The sequence below is a fragment of the Hibiscus syriacus genome, unplaced genomic scaffold (assembly GCF_006381635.1).
Source record: "Hibiscus syriacus cultivar Baekdansim isolate YM2019G1 unplaced genomic scaffold, ASM638163v2 tig00111095_pilon, whole genome shotgun sequence".
Taxonomy (NCBI): domain Eukaryota; kingdom Viridiplantae; phylum Streptophyta; class Magnoliopsida; order Malvales; family Malvaceae; genus Hibiscus; species Hibiscus syriacus.
In genome coordinates, this window is record NW_024062980.1 from 6,644,717 (window position 1) to 6,658,112 (window position 13,396).

The 13,396-nt window shown below is 35.1% G+C and overlaps 1 non-coding gene across 1 annotated transcript; it reads left to right on the forward strand.

The window, feature by feature from the left end:
• The first annotated feature begins 515 nt into the window (after positions 1-515).
• On the forward strand, positions 516-621 carry LOC120152911. The gene has a single exon (XR_005518739.1). It is a non-coding gene; the product is annotated as a small nucleolar RNA R71 (small nucleolar RNA).
• The last annotated feature ends 12,775 nt before the right edge of the window (positions 622-13,396 follow it).

The following is a 13,396-nucleotide window of genomic DNA, read 5'->3' on the forward strand; positions in this document are numbered from 1 at the left end:
GTGTAATGTTATAGTTGATATTATTGATGCTATGGATTGGAAACATTCTAACTTCTCCAAGAAATATTGGGATGATTTCTAAAATTTGGATTGTATGTATTACAAAAACCATTATCATTAATTGGATAATTTCGCACATAGTAGATAAACCCCAGATTTTGGGGGCATTCATCAAAATTATGGTCATCTCCACAATATACGCAAGTGATAAGAGATGCAACTTTAACTTCATACATTCCTCCAAGTTTGTGCAATTTCTTCACCTTTTCAGTCAATGCTAAAATCTGAGATGCCATAGAGTTGAAAGCTTCATAATCTACTGTTGTAGCACCACGTTAACCAAATGTATTGCATATATTAGGATATCGATAACCTTTGGTGGAGATTCTATTAAGAATATCATATGCTTTATTTTATGTCTTATCCAAAAAAGCTTCGTTTGATGAGGCATCAACCACGATTCAAGTGTGAATATTTCACCCATTATAAAATATCTCCACTTGAGTCCAATGTCGAATCCATGTATAGGACACTCCCACAAAAAATCTTTAAATCTTTCCTATGTTGCATACAAGCTTTCATCGCCCATCTGCTTAAATGAAGTTAAATCTTTTCAAAGCTACGAAAATTCTATAGCAATTAGGCAAGAGCATATGTCGTAAACCAAGTATTAAAGTGGAAACTACGAGAGTTTTAGATGTCAAACCCACAGGGAGCATATTGTTTTCATTAGAGTTTTCAACAGTAAGATTTACCAAAGATTTGAGATGCTAGAAATTAAGTAATGAAATAAATAACAAAAGATACCAGTTCATGGTATAGCATTCCAAAAAGCAATTGGTCAACTATTGAATCAAAGGATATAATATTATGACTTCCAAGTTTTATGCAAACAATGCACACTTAGTCTACGTGATCACCATTGATTAAGCCATTTGAACTACTTTTGTAACTTTCATTAATTAAAGGCTCAAACTATTAACAATACTAATCCATTGGATGTACACTTTTCATTATACCTATGCTACTCAGCAACGCCAATTCTCACAAACGTATATAGTAATTCAAATGAAGTTATTTCTAGATTTAAACGAAAATACTATATATCTAATTGCAAATATTTCAATTCATAATCATGAAATCCAAAGATTATAAACTAAGAATCCAAGTAAACAATAAATAAGGAAATTCATCATAAACATCCAACAAAAGTTTAAGCATTCAAATCACCCCCTCTCAATAGAAGGCATGTGATTCGCTGACCGCTTAAGCTCCTTAGAAAGCTTCCCTTATGCTTTAGCAATCCATGGCAGAGGACTTAAGCTTTAATGGCTTGGAAATAATTAACATCGAAAATGGTACTTTGGATCTCTCACAATCAATAGACTTTTTGCACCCAAGTACTCATCTTTTATAGTTTGGATGAGAATTTCATCGCCCAATACGAAAGGTCCACGTTTCAGGTGTTATCCAACCACATGATAGCTACCCAAGCCAAATTTCCTAATCAAGAAGGTTCTCCCAACCATATAGAGCTTAGACGACTGTTACAACATCTGATCAACATTTCCTGCAGTGCTACGACATCAGTGCAACCATTTTTAGCAACAAAAAACAATTTCATCCCTTAGCAACCCACGATGCTCCGACCATGAAAAATATGTAAAAATTAAGTAATTTTAATTCTAAAATGCTCCTGAATGTTCTTAAGTTAAAAAGGCTAATAAAGATAACTCTTTTGTTGAGTTATCAACCACTAGAGTTGGAGCGCATCCACAATGTGTTACATGTATCTATGCTCAGGAGATATTGTTCGAATCTTTCATATGTCATACCTTAGACAAGATTGAGGTTAACCCAGATATGACCTATATGGAGGAATCAATCATAATTTTAACAAGTGAAGTGAATAAGTTAAGTAACAAACGAATCCCTTGAGTAAAATTTCTATAGAGGAACCATGGTATCGAGGATGCAACTTGGGAAACCAAGGAGGACATGCAGCTTCAATATCTTGACCTCTTCTATCTAGGTAAATTTTGAGGATGAAATTTTAATTAGGAGGGGAGAGTTGTAACACCCTGAATTATGGGTTAAGTGTTTCAGGTTATTTTGTGTTGGGCTTTGAATAAACCCTATAGCTTGTAAAAGGTATTAACCCAAGTATAAGTGGAATTGGGCTTGGTTTGAGCCCAACAATGGATAAAAAGGGTATTTTTAGTTTACAACCAAAATCAGGAGGACTAAGGGAAAAATTAGACCAATTTTATTTTGAAAGGTTTACCACCCATTAATTTGGGTGATCTCACATCTAAACCATGTTCCTTATTTTTCTCTATTTCCTTTGTCTTCCTCATCTTCTTCCCAAGCCTTCATAATTTCTCTTCCTCTTTTCTCTTCAAGTGAAAAGCTAAATGAAGTAACTTGAAAACCTTACAACTTTAGTTCAGCAACACCAAGGTAAGGAATAAATTCAACATCTTTAAAGCTTTATTTTGAGACCACAAGATTAAAGTTTAACCATGGTTTATAAAAAGGGGTTTTGTGGGGGGGTTGATAAGCTTGAAAGATTCAATTTGTTTTTACTGATTTCTAGCCCTAGAAAGTGTTTTTAAACCCTTATTAAGCCATAAAACCAGTTAGTAACCAATGCATTTGATTCTCTTAAGTGAGATAGGTTGGAGAAATCTCTAAAGCATTAGGAAAGAGAAACTCACCTTGGAGTGATCTTTGGACACTCCTAGCAGCTTAGAATAATTAGATAACTTTTTTCTAACTTAACTCTATCACGTGTAGCTCAATAGGTGATATTTTGTAGGTTATATAAGCTTAAAGCATGTTCATGGTAGATTGCATTGTTTGGGTGTTTTCAGTATGTTTACAGACTCTTTATTACCCCTAATATCAAACAAAACACTTAAACATAAATTAGGGACCTCAATGGGACCTTTTAGGTATAAATATAGATTTTTTCATGCCAAAATAGGGCACCTCGTAGCGAAGGTATTGATACTTTAAGAACAGTATCGATATTATTCATCATTTAGACAAAAATTAGGTATATTTTAAAAGGGTAGTATCGATACTCATTCATAGAGTATCAATACCTGGGTCAGAGTATTGATACTCCCTATAGAGGTATCAATATTGGGGTATTTTTCAAAACATTGAACCTAAATTTGGTATCGATACTCAGGCAAGTATTGATACCCCAACACCAGAGTATCGATACTTAGCCTATAGTATAAATACTACCTTATCCAAACAGCCTATATCAGTTAGGGGGTATCAATACCAATAGGTGGGTAACGATACTAAAGGGTCAGAATCAAGATACCCTAAATATATTGATATATTAGAAAATAAGACTTTAAGTGAGAACAATAATTAATATCATAACAGTAGAAACAGTAACAATTAGGTTTACATAAAACTAGCCTTGTTTGACACTCGGGAAATAGTCATGACACTCGAGTTCCTCTTTAGCAGAATACGACAGTTAGTGGATATCCAAGTCAGTGCCAAGGCACTTAAGCAGCCGACTTGGTGCATATGCCCCAAGACTTGACGGAGTAAGTTGGCGGGGTGTAAGTTTTCGATACAGTTTCAAATCACACCCAAGTACCTAAGGGTATTTCGAAAGGTTAGAGAGGTGCGTGAACTCTGAGATGGGAAACCCTCAACCACACCATGATGCCAACCACAATTTAATATATCAGTATTTGCATGTTTCATACATTTGGAACTAGTGAGTTCATTTAATGAATACATTTAGTATAGTACATTTAATAGTAAGGCACTGAGCTCGTAAGCTCAGCGTTCGAAATGTGTCTCACTACGCAGGGTCTTAGGGGGATAGTTCATTGAGAGTTATTGTCGCCAGACATTCTAGTGAAGTAGATCAGATTTTCAGAGGCTATTAGAGTACATCTTGAGTAATTTCTAGAGGGCATATACTATTTATGGACCCTTATATGTATTCAGTCATAACTTGATTTGTACTCGGCATTTGTATTATTTTGGATATATTTTTGGAGCTCCCCGTATTTTGTAAAATCATATTATTATCATGTTCTATTTAATTGTTATGGATGAATTATTATCAGATGAGTTACAAGCAGCTTTTAAGGAAAATTTTTGGGCCACTATTTTGGTACTCCCGTGTAACATGTAATCCAAGGATCTTCAGGGCGAATTGGATTAGGGTGTTACAGTGTGCCAATCAAAGTATGTTGCAGCCAGAAATCATGGACTGGAATGTAAATGTGTTTGGAAATCTAGGTATGAGGAAAAGAAATTTAATCTTCGAGCTTCGTGGTATTGGCAGGGCCCTTACGCGTAAAGACCCGTTCCTCTCCAATTTAGAGGTTAAGCTTAAAGAGGAACTAGAATTATTTCTTGAGCAAGAGGAGAGCTTATGGATACAAAAGTCGAGATGTAATTGGACTCTGTTTGGGGACCAAAATATGGCTTACTTTCATGCATGTGCTAATGGTAGAAAATGAGTTCAAACCTAATGTCTTTCCAATGTCTTGCAATTGATTTCTATTCGAAGCTTTTCACTAGTGATGGGGACTTGGGATACACTTATCATATTGGGGGAATGTTTCTGAAGTTCTCTTATGGATCTTTGGCTTCCTTATCAACTCCAGTGAATAATGAGGTAATTAAACAAACAGTCTTCAAGATGAACCCATCTAAGGCCCCTGGTATCGATGGCTTCCATGTGTTCTCCTATCAACGCAACTGGGACATAGTTGGGCATAGTGTTTTTCGTCTTGTTCATGACAGTTTCAATTGTGAGAGAATTTTGAAGAAGATAAACTGCACTCTCCTTGTCCTCATCTAAAAGGTCTCTCGACTGGAAAATCACTCAATTCAGGACTATTAGTCTCTGCATTGTTCTTTACAAAACGATTACGAAAATTTTGGTTAGTCGGTTGAAACCTTTTTTCCTACATGGATTTCAAAGGGAAAAACGATTTTGTTCATGGGCATGGCATTTTCGATAATATTGTTATCGACCATGAGGTGATTCACTTGATGAAATGAAAGAAAGGTCGAGTTGGTTGGATGGCTATTAAGATCAACCTTGAAAAAGCCTATGATCATCTGGAATGGTCATTCATTGATGATACATTGTTTGATATTGGGTGTTTGTATAACCTTCACTCTTTGATCATGAATTGTATTTCAAATGCCTCTTCTCAAGTCCTTTAGAATGGTATTATGACAGACTCTTTCAAACTCTCGAGAGGTATTAGAAAAGGAAATCCTCTATCCACTTATTTATTCATTCTTTGTATGGAACACTTAGTGTTGCGTGTTGTGAGTACTATAAAATTATATGAAAATAATATACAACTATACACAACCGCTCAAGTAATAAAGTGATGAGTGAGTATCGTCTCCACAGGGATTGGTGGAAATTAAAAGGTTTAAGCAAAGCAAAGCACTACTCTATCTAAGTATAGTTAGTGTTGATATCTACCAAAGAAGAATGTAACGACAATGAAAAGTGTATGTTGGTGGATATGGATGGTTAGTGTAATGTGGTAGTAGATGAAAATGAAGTGGTAAAGATAATATTATAATGTCGAAAATGATAGAAATGTCAAGACAATAAAAATGGTAAAAACAATAAATAAATGATAGTTTGATAATCCTCACACAATAAGCTACCTAAGGGAATGAATGGTAGGGATTGATTTAAGGATGCTAAAACTTATCTCTCAAGAAGGTTTAATCTATCTAAGCTTCACTTGATCGATGGAGTTTGCTGAAAATACTCCCGCTATCTCTAGTTAAAAGAACCTAATAGAATAGAATGCCACGACATCTCTTCTCAGTTTCAACTATGGCAGCCTACGCTATTGATAAAAACTACCCCTCTTAGTCATTAAAATCCTATCCTAGTTTCACTCAAGCACTAAGGGATAGTGATATAGTACTACTATGTCGGGTTTAAGCTTAAGAAAATACAACACCCTATTGCTTATGAAGGTCTTACTTGTTTTTCTCTCGAAAACTACAAGCATTAATGACCAAGTTTCTCTCGAACACCTAGCCTTGATCTAAGTAATGTACACTCTCATGCCTCCTACAAACTTAGAAGATGAAGCAATCATAAGCAAAACAAGTAAATGAAAAAAATAAATTTAAATCTACCATTAAAACAAAATCAAGCATCCATAAAATCAATTCCAGCAAATAATGCTAGTTCATGGTGGGGTTCGAATCAATCGTTAAAATAAAACATAAAATATCATTCGTTCCAACAACCCAATATCAAATGAAAAAATAAAACAAAGGGGAAGGAAGAAGAAGCCTTCAACGCGCACAACCAGAGTTCTCCTCGATAACCACGACTCACCTTAGCTTTCTATCTCCTCTCGGACGCGTAGCTTACCACTCCTTAGAGTTTGTTAATGAAGGAACACCACTAAGAGAATGGAGGGAAGGAAACGATGGAGAAGATGAAGAAAATCTAGCTGAAGATGGTGAATGCGTAGCCTCCTCCCTCTCTCATGTGAGGTGTATTCAATAATAAAAAAATCCAAGGGTATTAATGGGATTTAACACTCCAAATACCCATCATACCCCTAGAGTCACTCATTGGGCGTGAGTTTTATTCTCCCAGGTGGTAGTGGTCCCCATAAGAAGGTTATAACCATCAAACACGTGCCTTGCCAGCTGTCCTTTTGTAACAATATCTTTTTGTCCTTTTATGCGGCAGAAATGCCAAGGCATTTCTATATGGTTCAGCAACGTGTGATGTCGCAGCATTCATTCTCAGTTCAACCTTTTTCTTGTTATTTCCTACACAACATAAACAACCACACATTTCCCTCATACAACACCTTTATAAGATAAAATAGCACAACCACCATTAATGCAACTATATGCATCTAAAATGACCTAAATAAACTTTTAAACAAACAATAACTTAAGTGAAAAAGGCCTTAAAAGTAGACTTCTTAAAGAGTTATCACTTTGCACAGTCTATGCAAAGAGAAGTTGATGAAAAGTTTTGGAAACGGATCATAACAAATAAGAAATATTTCGCTTATGTCATTTATATTTTGCGGATGATCTGGTATTATTTGTAGAAGTTTCTCTCTCACAACTTGATACTATTCAAAGTTTTGTGTTAGTTCAGGTCATAAAATAAGTATTGCTAAGACTAATATATTTTTTCGAAGAACGTGGATGAGCAACTTTGTGTTGATATTAGCAATGGTTCAATTCTCTAGGTTGATGATCTTAGCAGATACCTTGGGGTACCCCTTCTCCACAATCGTGTAACTAAAACTACCTATTGCTATTTAGTTTAGCGTATTCGGGATAGATTGATGGGTTGGGAAGAAAATGCTAATCTCTAAAGGAAGAATACTCTAGCAAAATCTGTCTTGATAGCCCTACCATCCTATGCAATGCAAACATGCTATTTGCCTAAGGGCATTTGCCAAGAAATTGAGCAATTAATCTGAAAGTTCACTTGGAGCAGTTCAAATGATAAACGAGGCGTTCATCTTGTTTGTTGGGAGGAAATATGCATGTCACAGAAGAATGGGGGTTGGGTATTAAACGCATGCAATACCAAAATGGCACTTTCTTGATGAAGATTGGGTTTCGATTAATAAACGATAGAGATCAACTATGGGCGAAAGTTCTTCGGGCCAAATATAAAATAAATGTTATGGTGTTGATTTCTATAGTACGATACAGTTTCTTCAGATTATGGAAGGGCAATAGTATAGTGTGGGATGAAGTTAAGAACGGATTGGTTTAGACTGTAGGTAATGGTCAAACGGTGGATTTTTGGCTTGATTCTTGGTTAGAGAACTTTGGACCTCTTCGGGATTTGTGCATCACCCAAGCTATGAGTTCCCCAGCTCATGTAAGCGTTGCTTCAATGACTAGCTCTAATAGAGGTTGGAACTGGGACCAAGTTAGAGAAACTCTTCCACCATCAACTTTTCCTTATTCTCGACAATACAGACACCCTTGCCTTTTGAAGATGCGGACATAGTGGGATGAAAATGGGATAAATATCGATTGTTCACTGTTAAAAGTGTCTATCATCAACGCGCTTTGGAGCCACCGGATCCTGGTTCGAAAGTTTGGAATCTATTGCTAAAATATAATGGCTTTCCTCGGGTTAAAACACTTCTTTGGCTTATCTGTAAGGGTCGAATTCTCACAAATGAAGAGCGGGGAAGAATGAGAATGTCTGCTGATCCTTTCTGCAAGATTTGCAGGGCTGCTGTTGAATCATCTAACCACATTTTCTGTGACTGTATTAAAGCTTGTTTAGTTTGGAATGCATTATTGAAGCCTGATCTTTTCAGGGATTTCCTTTCCATTGACATAAGGTCATCGATTGAAACAAATTTGCGCCATCCAAATTACTACCCGATTGATACTGAAAACTGGGAGACTTTGTTTCGTTTGGTGATTTGGAATTTATGGATTCGTAGGAACAAGCTAATATTTGACAGCAATCTTACACCTGTTGAAAGTGTGTATCAACAAATCAAAAAAATGCTTTTTGAAACAATGAATGCGTTGAGGGTCCAGGAATCTTGGACAGCCCCTAGCCTTGCTCGAGTGAACCCAACTATCCAATGGGAACCTCCACCTTTGGATTGGTTTAAAATCAATATGGATGGAGCTTGCCGTTGGAATTCTGGTTTGGCGACGTGTGGAGGGGTTATTCGGAATCACTTAGGAGAATGGGTGCTAGGTCTCTCTAAGACCATCGGATGCTGCTTTGCCCTTGATGCAGAGTTATGGGGAATCTACAAGGGTCTATGCTTTGCGTGGAATTTAAACTTACGGCAGATTATGATTGAGACTACAGCAAAATGGTTATCGATATTTTAAAGTTGGATTCAAAATTGAGGGTTGTTTCAGCCATGATCCCTCATGTCACTGCTCTCATTAAGAGAAGTTGGATGATAATGTTCCGGTATATACCACGACAAGGAAATGGAGTTGCTGACTACCTGGACAAGCTTGCGTGGAGCCTCCCTTCAGCTGTGCGCACGTTCCACCAACCACCTGCAAAAACTCTTTCTGCTTTTCATAAAGACAATGTGATGTAATCTTTGCCACTTTGCTGGCTCCTCTTACGTTTCACTCAAAAAGAATTAATACAATCAAGTATTTATTGTGTAATTCATTATATAAAATGAATCAATATCCTTATTTTACAAATATTAATATTAATCAAGTTTTATTCAAAAAAATAATATTAATCAAGTGAATTAACACATATATTAATTGTAACACGGTCTATCTCAAAATTGTGAATTTCAAACTAAACTCTATGTATCAAGAGCTTCTTCATTTCACCTCAACAACATGAATTTATAAAGACATAAAGAAAATTAAATTAAATTGAAAAACATAATAAAAAAATAAAGAGAAATAAAAGAAAACTTAAACAATTGATATTGATTTCATTCACAAATAAATTACAACCAAGATTGATTCGAAAGTTAAAACAAATGCCTACCTATAATGGGTTGTGTGTTTTAAATGACAATGAATCATTAATTTAGGAGTTATCATGTATAATGACATGTTCGAAACTTGTAGCCATCATGTTGATACGATTGGTATAAGGGACGAACACAATATTTTATATTAGAAGGTGAATTTTTAAAAGTTCAGGATGATACAGACTTTATAAAATTTTAAAAAGCAAAAACATATTTTCAATAGAAAATGACAAAACTTGTTAACGTTATTTTTGATATTTTCTCTTAAAAATTATGCTTGGAAATTTTTTGGGGTAAACTACGCCAATGGTCACTAATGTTAGCGTAAGTGTTCATTTTTACCACGAGTGTTTAAAAAGTCACAAATCGGTCACTAACGTTATCATTTGTTATAAAATGGCCACTCGACTTTAACAACCGTTGATAGGCATGATGGAAAACACAGTTGGACCGTTTTCTGCTGAGTTGGATTGTTGACCGCCACAGTTGGACCATTTTTATTAGCTCTTCTTCTTCTTCAACTCATTCCCCATCTTCTTCTTCTTTTCTTCTTCTTTCTTTCTTTCTCTTCACTTTTTTCTCCTCGCCACTTCAATGGAATTTGTCCCATTCCTTCATCACTAAAGCTCTTCAATTCCAACCAAACGCCTTCACGAAAAAAACCGATCAACATCACATTACCACCGAAACATGTCAACAGCGTGACCATTTGGGAAGAAGAAGAAAAGAAAAAAATGGGGTTAGGTTGAAGAAGAAAAGAAAAAAATAGGGTTAGGTTGAAGAAGAAGAAGGAGGAGAGAAGTTGTTTCTCCCCTGAATTTCAATGAGAAATCTAAAACATTTCACTGTCGAGAAACACCAGACACCACCACCACCAACAACCCCTCTCGACTTTGATGATCATCAAAAGCTTTTCGCTTTGGTTTTGACGTTGAAGCTTTTACGTTCATCGGTCAACCTCGGGTTGGCTTCCAATGAGACTTTCATTGATTTTGGTATGTGGGTTATGAATTCTCGTCTCATCAAAATGCCTTTTCACGTGATATCATATTGAAAACTGTTAAACACACATTCTTTGAACATTTTTGTGCCTGCGAAACTCCGACGGAGGCCGCAGAGTGCTTGAAGTAAATCCAGGAGGCTAGTTTACGAGGCATGCTATTTTATGCGGTCAAACATACGGCCGTTAACACCGGTTGTGATCGGAATTTCGAGGGTTTATTACAGAGTATTGAATTCACCAAGTCCCTCTCACCTTCATTTGTAAGTTATTTTTCAAATTTCATTACCCACCGTTCATTAAGTTTTCATTTATTTATTTCTTTTAGAAATTTAAGACGATGAACATTATGATATCGATCATTAATTTTTTTTCCAGAAACATGGAGAATGACTGTGGTGATTTTTACATATGTTTCCAAAGAAATATTAGAAAAAGTAGGATAAAAGTGCAAAATGGGTAACACTTAAGTGAAGAAAAAAGAAGAAGAAGATAGGGAACAGGTTGAAGAAGAAGAAGAGCCGGTCAAAATGGTCCAGCTGTGACGGTCAATGATCTAACTCAGCAAATAACAGTCCAAATGTATTTGTTGTCACGCCTATTAGCGGTTGTTAACGTCGAGTTACCATTTTGTAACAAACGATAACGTTAGTGACTGATTTGTGAATTTTTAAACATCAACTGTAAAAACAACACATATCCTAACATTAGTAACCATTGACGTAGTTTACCCATTTTTGGACCATTTTCAACTTTCGGACCATTTTCAACTTTCATAATCTTTACAGAGTGGTACATATGTCTCTTGGCAATTTTTTGATGAAATTTTAGCTTCAAAAGATGAATATTTTTGGAGATGAATCTCAGTTTCGATAATTGGATAATTTTTAGGCTCAATGCAGGTTATTCATCTTTAAGCTAATTTTTGGAATTTTCATACCTTTTTAGATTTAAAAATCTTTGAAAATGTTTTCAATCGAATAAGCTTTCTAACGATACCCCGGGAGCCTTGTTTGGAGTTCTGGAGGTCAAGTTATGGCCAAAACGTGGCAATATATTAGTGCATAAAATTTAGTACGAATTTGTTGAACTCATTTTCTTAATTTAAACATTGAACGAACTCCTTTCACCTTGGATCAACTTTGGTCTTAAATCCATTTATATCATGAGTCTGCATGCCCAAATCTTTATGCATGGGCCTACCATTAACAATTTGATCACTTTCTTAAAATAATGTAGAAAAAACGCAACAAAAATGATAAAACTATAAAACATCTAAAATGAAATAAATAAAATTTCATAAACGTCACCGAAACATCAAAGAAAATAATGCAGATATAAATAAAATAAACATTAAGAGGAGTTTAAATAATGCATGGGCCTAAGGACATGCCCAAACCACCGTAGTCTTCCCTCCCTCAATTTTTCGGATACATGCACCACCCCCAAGTACATCCTAATAGCAGAGTTAGGTGTCATGTCCCACAGAGTCCTACCACATGTCCATCGAAGCATTCTCATTTCTGCGGCCTCCATCCTCATTACGTGATCCTTCTTGATTGCCCAACATTATGATCCATACAGCAGCGCTGGTCTTATTGCCACTCTATAAAATTTTCCCTTTAGTTTTAGAGGCGGAACTAAAAATGATTAGCGGGGACCATGGCCTCCTCAAAATTAAAAAAAAAATTATAATTTCCTTGTGTGGAGAGTTTTGTACAGTTTTATTATGATAACACATACAAAACATCACATAACCATAGTTCTTATCACATAACCATAGTTCTTCTAAAATTTTTAAAAATTATAATTTACATCCTCCAAAATTTTTAGAAATTCATTGTAATCTTTAAAATTTGTTAATGTTCTTAACTAAATCTCCTCCCATAAATTTTAAAAATTCTCATTAAGTCAATCAAAATTTCAAAAATTATAGTTAGACCTAATTTTTTGGAAAATTATAAACTAAACCCTCAAAAAATTTAGAAGTTTTAATTTAAACCTCCGATTTTTTTTTTTTTAAGTTTTAAGTTGGTTCCCCAAAGTCTATAACTAAGTTCCGCCAATGAAGGTACTATGATATTGATACCAACTATAAGGTATTAATGCCTAAATAACATTTGAATTTTTAGAAAATAATTATGAATTTATGGTATACATAATCCTAATATAGGTATTATACCTAAACAAATCTTGAAATAAGAAATAAACCTTAAATATCCATGGTATTGGTATGTAGGTAATAAAAACAGTAAAATGAAGAGTTTGTACTGACATGACAATTTAATTAAAAATAAAGCATGATAACAAGTAATCACGTCGTGATAAATCACTGTCTTAGAATTGAATTCTCTTACGTGTGTGTAATTGTTACAATGGAAGAACACGCCCTGAGGTTAGCACGATCTCTCTAAGATTTCTTATACTAAAAAACTATATAGGATCAACCTAAACTAAAAGTGTCGTTAACACATGCTATGAAATCAAACGCTATGTTCATTGAGAATTTTCCCAAAAAAAATGAAGTATTTCGAGTTACCAAATTAGCCCAAACTTTGGAAGGTATAATCCAAAACTCGTATCAGGTTAAACTACAACAACTTTTGTGTGATTGTGAAATCTTTCAAACACAAAAATATCCATGTCCACACGTTATTGTTGTATTTCACACATCCATCTAGATTACATGTCATACTTGGACGATGTATTTAAGCTTGAGAACATACTCAAGGTAACACTACAGCGAAATAGGTTTGTATTGGCATTTTTTAGACCTATAGTGGTGTTTTAAGCACCGCTAAAAAACTCTCTAAGCTAGAAAGAGTGCAGCAAACAGAGTCATTAAAGCAAACATCGTCATTAAAGCAAACACCACAACAGTTAGTGGTGT